This window comes from Salmo salar, unplaced genomic scaffold, assembly GCF_905237065.1.
Source record: "Salmo salar unplaced genomic scaffold, Ssal_v3.1, whole genome shotgun sequence".
NCBI classification, from domain to species: domain Eukaryota; kingdom Metazoa; phylum Chordata; class Actinopteri; order Salmoniformes; family Salmonidae; genus Salmo; species Salmo salar.
In genome coordinates this window covers 381,338-390,675 of record NW_025549356.1, presented here as the reverse complement: position 1 = coordinate 390,675, position 9,338 = coordinate 381,338, and positions in this window count along the sequence as shown.

Sequence of the window (9,338 nt, the reverse complement as noted above, 5' to 3'; positions counted from 1 at the left end):
AAATATCTAAAGACACTGAAGCAGCGAACTTTGTGGAAATTAATATTTGTGTAATTCTCAAAACTTTTGGCCACAACTGTATATTAGGCCCAGCCTTTGGAACTTTGGTTTTCCTAGATATGGCTACTATATTGTGATCACTACATCTGATAGATTTGGATACTGCTTTAAAACAAATATCTGCAGCATTAGTAAAGATGTGATCAATAGATGTTGATGATTTCATTCCTGTGCGGTTTGTAACTACCCTGGTAGGTTACTGATAACCTGAACCAGGTTGCAGTCACTGGTTATGGTTTGAAGCTTTTTCTTGAGTGGGCAGCTTGATGAAAGCCAGTCAATATTTAAATCACCCAGAAAATATACATCTCTGTTGATATCACATACAGTATCAAGCATTTCACACACGTTATCCAGATACTGACTGTTAGCACTTGGTGGTCTTTAGCAGCTTCCCACCAGAATGGGCTTTAAGTAAGGCAGATTAACCTGTAGTCATATTACTTCAACAGTATTTAACATGAGATCCTCTTTAAGCTTTACAGGAATGTGGTTCTGAATATAAACAGCAACACCTCCACCATTGGCATTTCTGTCTTTTCTGTAGATGTTATAACCATGCATTGCTACCACTGTCTCATCAAATGTATTATCTAAGTGAGTTTTAGAGGTTGTTAGAATATGAATGTCATCTGTTACTAGCATTGGCATTATTAGTCCTGATTCCTGTGACTAATAATTTTGACAATTAAAGCTATGAATATCAGCTACCCAGCTTAATCAGGAGTTAGCTAGAGCCGATTTGCAATGAGAAAATCAATATATTTACACAGCGGGAAATGCAGAAGTATTTTATTTTTTGCCATGATCATCATAATTTAGGGATAAACTTGAAACCTCCAACTATTATGAACATTTTTCCCACGGGGTGAAACTCCTGAACAGCAGTTGTAATTAGCCTGATTGCCCATTCCATATTGTCCATTTCACTTTGACCTGTCTTGTGTTTAAGATATGTTTGCTAACATGTCATATTTACATCGAAGCACATTTATTTTATTTGATTGGGTGCCATTTAGGTTTGGCTTTTTGACCGGAAAAACGTGTATGTTGTAAAACTGTCTGTCTTATGACATTGTCATACATTTGTTCTCCAGCCCGTAGGCTACAGAAAAGGCCATATACTCTTTCTACCATAGGATAAAGGCTACATAATTTATGTTAGATTATGTTTTGACGGAACGTTGGTAGAACGTTGGTGGAGCGCCGCAGCGGTTTGTCTCTCCAACAGCAGCCTGGAGAGGTGCGCTCGGTATGGACAAAGCAAAATATTTTTTGCCCCTACTTTTGACAAAGTGGGCACTGCTTATCACTGTAGGTGGCCGCTTAATCCTGCCTAATGGGCGGACCGGCCCTACAGAAGGCCTAATGGGAGGACCGGCCCTGCAGAAGGCCTAATGGGAGGACCGGCCCTGCAGAAGGCCTAATGGGCGGACCGGCCCTGCAGAAGGCCTAATGGGCGGACCGGCCCTGCAGAAGGCCTAATGGGCGGACCGGCCCTGCAGAAGGCCTAATGGGCGGGCCGGCCCTGCAGAAGGCCTAATGGGCGGGCCGGCCCTGCAGAAGTCCTAATGGGCGGGCCGGCCCTGCAGAAGGCCTAATGGGCGGGCCGGCCCTGCAGAAGGCCTAATGGGCGGGCCGGCCCTGCAGAAGGCCTAATGGGAGGGCCGGCCCTGCAGAAGGCCTCCCAGAAGGCCTACTGGGAGGGCCGGCCCTGTAGAAGGCCCACTTTAAAACTCTTTGGGCTAGGGGGCAGTATTTTGACGTCCAGATGAAAAGCGTGCCAAAAGTAAACTGCCTGTTACTCAGGCCCAGAAGCTAGGATATGCATATAACTGGTTGATTTGGATAGAAAACACTCTAAAGTTTCTAAAACTGTTACAATAATGTCTGAGAGTATAACAGAACTGATATGGCAGGTGAAACCCAGAGGACAAACCATCCCCCAAAAAAACAATTTCAGCCTTCCACTGTTTTCAATGGCTGTCACTTTTATTATAAGGCGAAAACCTCCCAGATTGCAGTTCCTAGGGCTTCCACTAGATGTCAACAGTCTTTAGAAAGAGTTTCAGGCTGGTTTTTAGAAAAATGAGCTAGAAGTTGTAGTTTTTCTAAGTTGCTCCCATTTTGGCTGTAGTGTTTCCATGCGCTTGGAGGAAAGCGCGCTCTTTGTTATTTATCTCCGGTAATGAACATACTATTCTCCGTCTTAAATTGTATTGTTTATTTACGTATTAGGGTACCTAACCTCTTGAGGATACCCTAGGATAGGGGGCGCCACAGCGCATTTTGAAAAAAATTCGTTCCCATTTTCAACGGCCTACTAATCAGAAGCTAGGACATGCATATACTTATTATAGATGGATAGAAAACACCCTAAAGTTTCTAAAACTGTTTGAATGGTGTCTGTGAGTATAACAGAACTCATATGGCAGTCAAAACCCCGAGACCGATTGAAACAGGAAGTGGAATTCTGAATTGTGGACTCGACTTCATCACTTTGCCTATTAATCACACCGTGAGCAATGGTTCATTGAGCACTTCCTATTGCTTCCACTAGATGTCCCCAGTCTTTTCACAGTGGTTTGAGCCTTATACAGTCGAAACTCAGTGAATGAGACGCATTGGAAATTGGTCACAGGGGATGGGCCATCACCATTATGACGTCGGCGGCCCAGTCTACCCCCACCTTTGGAAATGTTTTAAAACACTCTGCAACCGTCCCCGTCGAATCTTATTGGCTCTCTTGGTGTTACAGGCCCTGAAGATTAATGTTTTACAACGTTTGACATGTTTGAACGAACCTAGAGGAGGGAAAAAGTACATTTTCCGAAACTACTGTCCCGCGCACGTCGGAGCATTTGGAGACAGCCCTAGGACACGCTACCAACAGCAGGCTAATGGAACATGAAGGATGGACTTTTTCGACCGAAAATACATCTGTTGTGGACCTGGGATTCCTGGAAGTGCTTTCTGATGAAGACAACTAAAGGTAGGCGATTATTGACAATATTATACAAGATCAGATGTGACTTGCGATTGTTCCAAGATGGCGCGGCGCTAGTTTTCCTGGCTCATTTTCTGAGTATCGCATCTCCTTTTATCGCAAAGTGTGATTACCCAGTAAAGTTAATTTAAAATCTGGTATGACAGGTGTTCTCAAGAGATATTCATCTATCAATGTTAGATTGACAATATAAATTTAAAAATTGTTTTCGAATAGTAATAAAGGGAATTATGCACTGTTTCCCGGGACGCATTTGAGGGGAAAATAGTTAGTCAACGTCAGACGCCGATGTAAAATGATGTTTTTATATATAAATATGACCTTTATTGAACAAAAGAATGCATGCTGTGTGTAACATGATGTCCTAGGTGTGTCATCTGATGAAGTTTGTAAAAGGTTAGTGCTGCATTTAGCTGTCTTCTGGGTTTTTGTGACATTATATGCTAGCTTGAAAAATGGGTGTCTGATTATTTCTGGCTTGGTACTCTGCTGACATTATCTAATGTTTTGCTTTCGCTGTAAAGCCTTTTTGAAATCGGACAACGTGGTTAGATTAAGGAGATGTTTATCTTTCAAAGAGTGTATGTTTGAAAAATTTGAATTTTGACATTTATTTGGTTTCAAATTTGTCGCTCTTGAAATGCACCTGCTGTTGATAGGGTGCACCACGGGTGGCGTCCCACATAGCCCCAAGAGGCTAAGGTTTGATTATAAACGTTGTTTGGATAAGTTTATTGGTAACGTTTGGGATTCATTTTGTATGCATTTTGAAGGAGGGAAACTGAGTGGATTATTGACTAAAGCGCGCCAGCTAAACTGAGTTTTTATGGTTATAAAGAAGGACTTTATCGAACGAAAGGACCATTTGTAATGTAACAGACCTTTTGGAGTGCCATCAGAAGAAGATCAAAGGTAAGTCATTTATTATATCGCAATTTCTGACTTTCGTGTCGCACCTGCCTGGTTGAAAAATGTTTTTCATGGTTTTGTATGCAGAGCGCTGTCCTCAGATAATCGCATGGTGTGCTTTCGCCGTAAAGCCTTTTTGAGATCTGACACAGCGGCTGGATTAACAAGAAGTTAAGCTTTATTTTGATGTATTACACATGTATTTTCATAAATGTTAAATATTTATATTTCTGTAGTTTGAATTTCGCGCTCTGCAATTTCACCGGATGTTGTCGAGGTGGGTCGCTAGCGGAACGCCTGCGCTAGAAAGGCTAACCTATCTTAAACTAAATATGGAGCACACCTTTTAAAAAGATCGAACTTCATTTAGCCAATGAACACATTTAGTATATTTAAAGAACTGGTTTAGATGAATAAATAACAATTATAACTATGATATACAATAATAATCAATAATGAGCCGATTTGATAAAAATAAAGTTCCAAAATGTCTTCTATCATGTATATAACGTGGAGTTGAAATGCATTGCAATAACAAAATGCCCACGTCTGCTCAACTGTTTGTCACCACGCAAATGTGATTATATACTGAACAAAAATATAAAACATATATATATAAAATATAAAAATATAAAACGCAACAATTTCAATGATTCTACTGAGTTACAGTTCATAGAAAAATCAGTCAATTTGACATAAATTCATAAAAATAAATGAAATAATCTATGGATTTCACATGGGGCACAGCCAGGCCCACCTACTGAGAAGCCAGGCCCACCTACTGAGGAGCCAGGCCCACCCACTGAGGAGCCAGGCCCAGCAACCCCCCCTCCACAGACGACCAAGCCTGGCCTGCTGAGGAGTGACGGACTCCATCCTAGCTGAAGGGGTGCTCTCATCTTATCTACGAACCTAGACAGGGCTCTAGACAGGGCTCTAACTCCCCTAGCTCCACAATGAGATAGGGTGCAGGCCAGGCAGCAGGCTGTTAGCCAGCCTGCCAGTTTAGTGGAGTCTGCCATTAGCACAGTCAGTGTAGTCAGCTCAACTGTCCCCATTGAGACCGTGTCTGTGCCTCGATCTTGGATGGGCAAAACTAAACATGGCGGTGTTTGCCTTATCAATCTCACTGGAATAAAGACCTCCTCCATTCCTGTCATTATTATTGAAAGAGATTGTCATACCTCACATCTCAAAATAGGGCTACTTAATGTTAGATCCCTCACTTCCAAGGCAGTCAATCAACTAATCACTGATCATAATCTTGATGTGATTGGCCTGACTGAAACATGGCTTAAACCTGATGAATTTACTGTGTTAAATGAGGCCTCTCCTCCTGGTTACACTAGTGACCATATGCATCCCGCAAAGGCAGAGGTGTTGCTAACATTTATGACAGCAAATTTCAATACATTTTTAAAATGAAATTAGTCATGAAATCTATGCAGCCAACTCACTTTTTAAAGCTACTGTTTACAGGCCTCCTGGGCCAAATACAGCGTTCCTCACTGAGTTCCCTGAATTCATATCGGACCTTGAAGTCATGGCAGATAATATTCACATTTTTGATGACTTTAATATTCATATGGAGAAGTCCACAGACCCACTCCAAAAGGCTTTCGGAGCCATCATCAACTCAGTGGGTTTTTTTCCAACATGTCTCTGGACCTTCTCACTGTCACAGTCATACTCTGGACCTAGTTTTGTCCCGTGGAATAAATGTTGTGGATCTTAATGTTTTTCCTCATAATCCTGTTGCAATCGCAACAAATAATCTGCTCAGACCCCAAACAAGGATCATCAAAAGCCGTGCTACAAATTCTCGAACAACCCAAGATTCCTAGTGTAATGAACACGATGGGAGACAGAGCTGGTTTAAACGCAGGGCGCAGCAGGTGTTTATTTGTAAAAGACCATAGGAGGAGGCAGAAGGTCATACACAGGGGCTCCAAAAAGGCAACAGTACAGGCAGGGAAAAGGCTAGTAATGTCGTCCGGGAGATCAGGCAATAAGTTGATAACGGTCAAAAGGCGTCGTTAGTGAGGCAGGCCAAAACTATCATACACGGGAATATTAAATTACTGGGAAAAACAGAGCTCCTAATAGAAGTGTGTCACAAAACAAACAATACCTCACAATGATGGGGTGCAAAGAACTGAACTAAATAGTGTGTGATAATGACATACAGGTGATCAGAATGTAGGTGATTGGGATCTGGAGAGTGAGCTGGGTTCAGGGGATCTATGTGTTGGAGAGTGTGAGTTGGAAGCAGACGTTACATGAATACCACTAGTAACTTGATCTAGTAACCTAGTCTAGTAACCTGATCTCGTAACCTGACTAGTAACCTGATCTCGTAACCTACTCTAGTAACCTGATCTAGTATCCTGATCTAGTAACCTAGTCTAGTATCCTGATCTAGTAACCTGATCTAGTAACCTAGTCTAGTATCCTGATCTAGTAACCTGATCTAGTAACCTAGTATCCTGATCTAGTAACCTAGTCTAGTATCCTGATCTAGTAACCTGATCTAGTAACCTAGTCTAGTAACCTGATCTAGTAACCTAGTCTAGTATCCTGATCTAGTAACCTAGTCTAGTAGCCTGATGTAGTAACCTGATCTAGTAACCTAGTCTAGTATCCTGATCTAGTAGCCTGACTAGTATCCTCAAGATTCCTAGATGCCCTTCCAGACTCCCTCCACCTACCCAAGGACGTTGAAGTACAAAAATCAGTTAACCACTTAACTGAGGATCTTAAGTTAACCTTGTGTATTACTGTAGATACGGTTGCACCCCTACCTCCAAGCTTTTACCAAGAACTCAGGTCCTCAGGTCCACCAAACTGGAAGTCTTCCGACTAGCTCAGAAAGACAGTACTGTGCAGTATCGAAGAGCCTTCACTGCTGCTTGATCATCCAATTTTTCCAACTTAATTGAGGAAAATAAGAACAATCCAAAATGTATTTTTGATACTGTCGCAAAGCTATGGATTTCACATGGGACACAGCTGGAGACTCAAGTTTTTTAATCCTGTAGCTCTTGACACATAATAGTAATGGCCTCTAAACTTTCAAGCTGCAAACTGGACCCTATTCCAACTAAACTACTGAAAGAGCTGCTTCCCCTCCTATATTGAACATAATAAATGCCTCTCTGTCCACTGGATGTGAACCAAACTCACTAAAATTTATAGTAATCAAGCCTCTCTTGAAAAAGCCAAACCTTGACCCAGAAGATGTAAAAAAAAATGTTTTTTAAAAACTATTGGCCATATCGAATCTCTCATTCCTCTCAAAAATGTTAGAAAAAGCTGTCGCGCAGCAACTCACTGCCTTCCTGAAGACAAACAATGTATACGAAACGCTTCAGTCTAGTTTTAGAACCCATCATAGCACTGAGACTGCACTCGTGAAGGTGGTAAATGACCTTTTAATGGTGTCAGACCGAGGCTCTGCATCTGTTCTCGTGCTCCTAGACCTTAGTGCTGCTTTTGATACCATCGATCACCACATTCTGTTGGAGAGATTGGAAACCCAAATTGGTCTACACGGTTTAGATCTTATCTGTCTGAAAGATATCAGTTCGTCTCTGTGGATGGTTTGTCTTCAGAAAAATCAATAGTACATTTCGGTTCCGTTTTAGGACCACTACTGTTATCACTTTATATTCTACTTCTTAGTGTTTCCGAATGACATCAATGTCAACTTTCACTGCTATGCGGACAAAACACAGCTGTTCATTTCGATGAAACATGGTGAAGCCCCAAAATTTCCCTCCCTGGAAGCCTGTGTTTCAGACATAAGGAAGTGAATGGCGGCAAATGTTTTACTTTTAAACTCAGACAGAATAGAGATGCTAGTTCTAGGTCCCAAGAAACAAAGAGATCTTCTGTTGGATCTGAAAATTAATCTTGATGGTTGTACAGTCGTCTCAAATAAAACTGTGAAGGACCTCGGCGTTACTCTGGACCCTGATCTCTCTTTTGACGAACATATCAAGACTGTTTCAAGGAAAGCTTTTTTCTATCTTCGTAACATTGAAAGAAATCAAACTTTCTGTCCAAAAATTATGCAGAAAAGTTCATCCATGCTTTTGCCACTTCTAGATTAGACTACTGGAACGCTCTACTTTCCGGCTACCCGGATAAAGCACTAAATAAACTTTAGTTAGCGCTAAACACGGCTGCTAAAATCTTGACTAGAACCCCAAAATTTGATCATATTACTCCAGTGCTAGCATCTACACTGGCTTCCTGTTAACCTCTCTAGGGTAGGGGGCAGTATTTGCACGGCCGGATAAAAAACGTACCCGATTTAATCTGGTTATTACTACTGCCCAGAAACTAGAATATGCGTATAATTGTTTGATTTGGATAGAACTCATATGGCAGGCAAAAACCTGAGAAGATTCCTTACAGGAAGTGCCCTCTCTGACCATTTCTTGGCCTTCTACACTCTCTTTATTGAAAACTGAGGATCTCTGCTGTAACGTGACACTTCCTACGGCTCCCATAGGCTCTCAGAAGGCGGCAAAACGTTAAAGGATGACTTTGCAGGCCATGGCTGAAAAACAGTAGCGCATTTGGATAGTGGTCGATCAGAGAACAATGAGAATGAGGACGCGTGCACGAGCCGACACCATGTTTTTATTTTTTCGTCTTTGAACGAAAACAGGGTTTCCCGGTCGGAAAATTAGCGCTTTTTTACGAGACAAATCGCATAAAAATTGATTTTAAACAGCGGTTGACATGCTTCGAAGTACGGTAATGGAATATTTAGAATTTTTTTGTCACGAAACCCGTCGGGCGCGTCACCCTTCGGATAGTGTCTTGAACGCACGAACAAAACAGAGGATATTTGAACATAACTATGGATTATTTTGAACCAAACCAACATTTGTTATTGAAGTAGAAGTCCTGGAAGTGCATTCTGACGAAGAACAGTGAAGGTAATCCAATTTTTCTTATAGTAAATCTGAGTTTGGTGAGGGCCAAACTTGGTGGGTGTCAAAATAGCTAGCCCGTGATGGCGAGCTATCTACTCAGAATATTGCAAAATGTGCTTTTGCCGAAAAGCTATTTTAAAATCGGACATAGCGATTGCATAAAGGAGTTCTGTATCTATAATTCTTAAAATAATTATGTTTTTTGTGAACGTTTATCGTGAGTAATTTAGTAAATTCACCGGAAGTTTGCGGTGGGTATGCTAGTTCTGAACGTCACATGCTAATGTAAAAAGCTGGTTTTTGATATAAATATGAACTTGATTGAACAAAACATGCATGTATTGTATAACATAATGTCCTAGGAGTGTCATCTGATGAAGATCATCAAAGGTTAGTGCTGCATTTAGCTGTGGTTT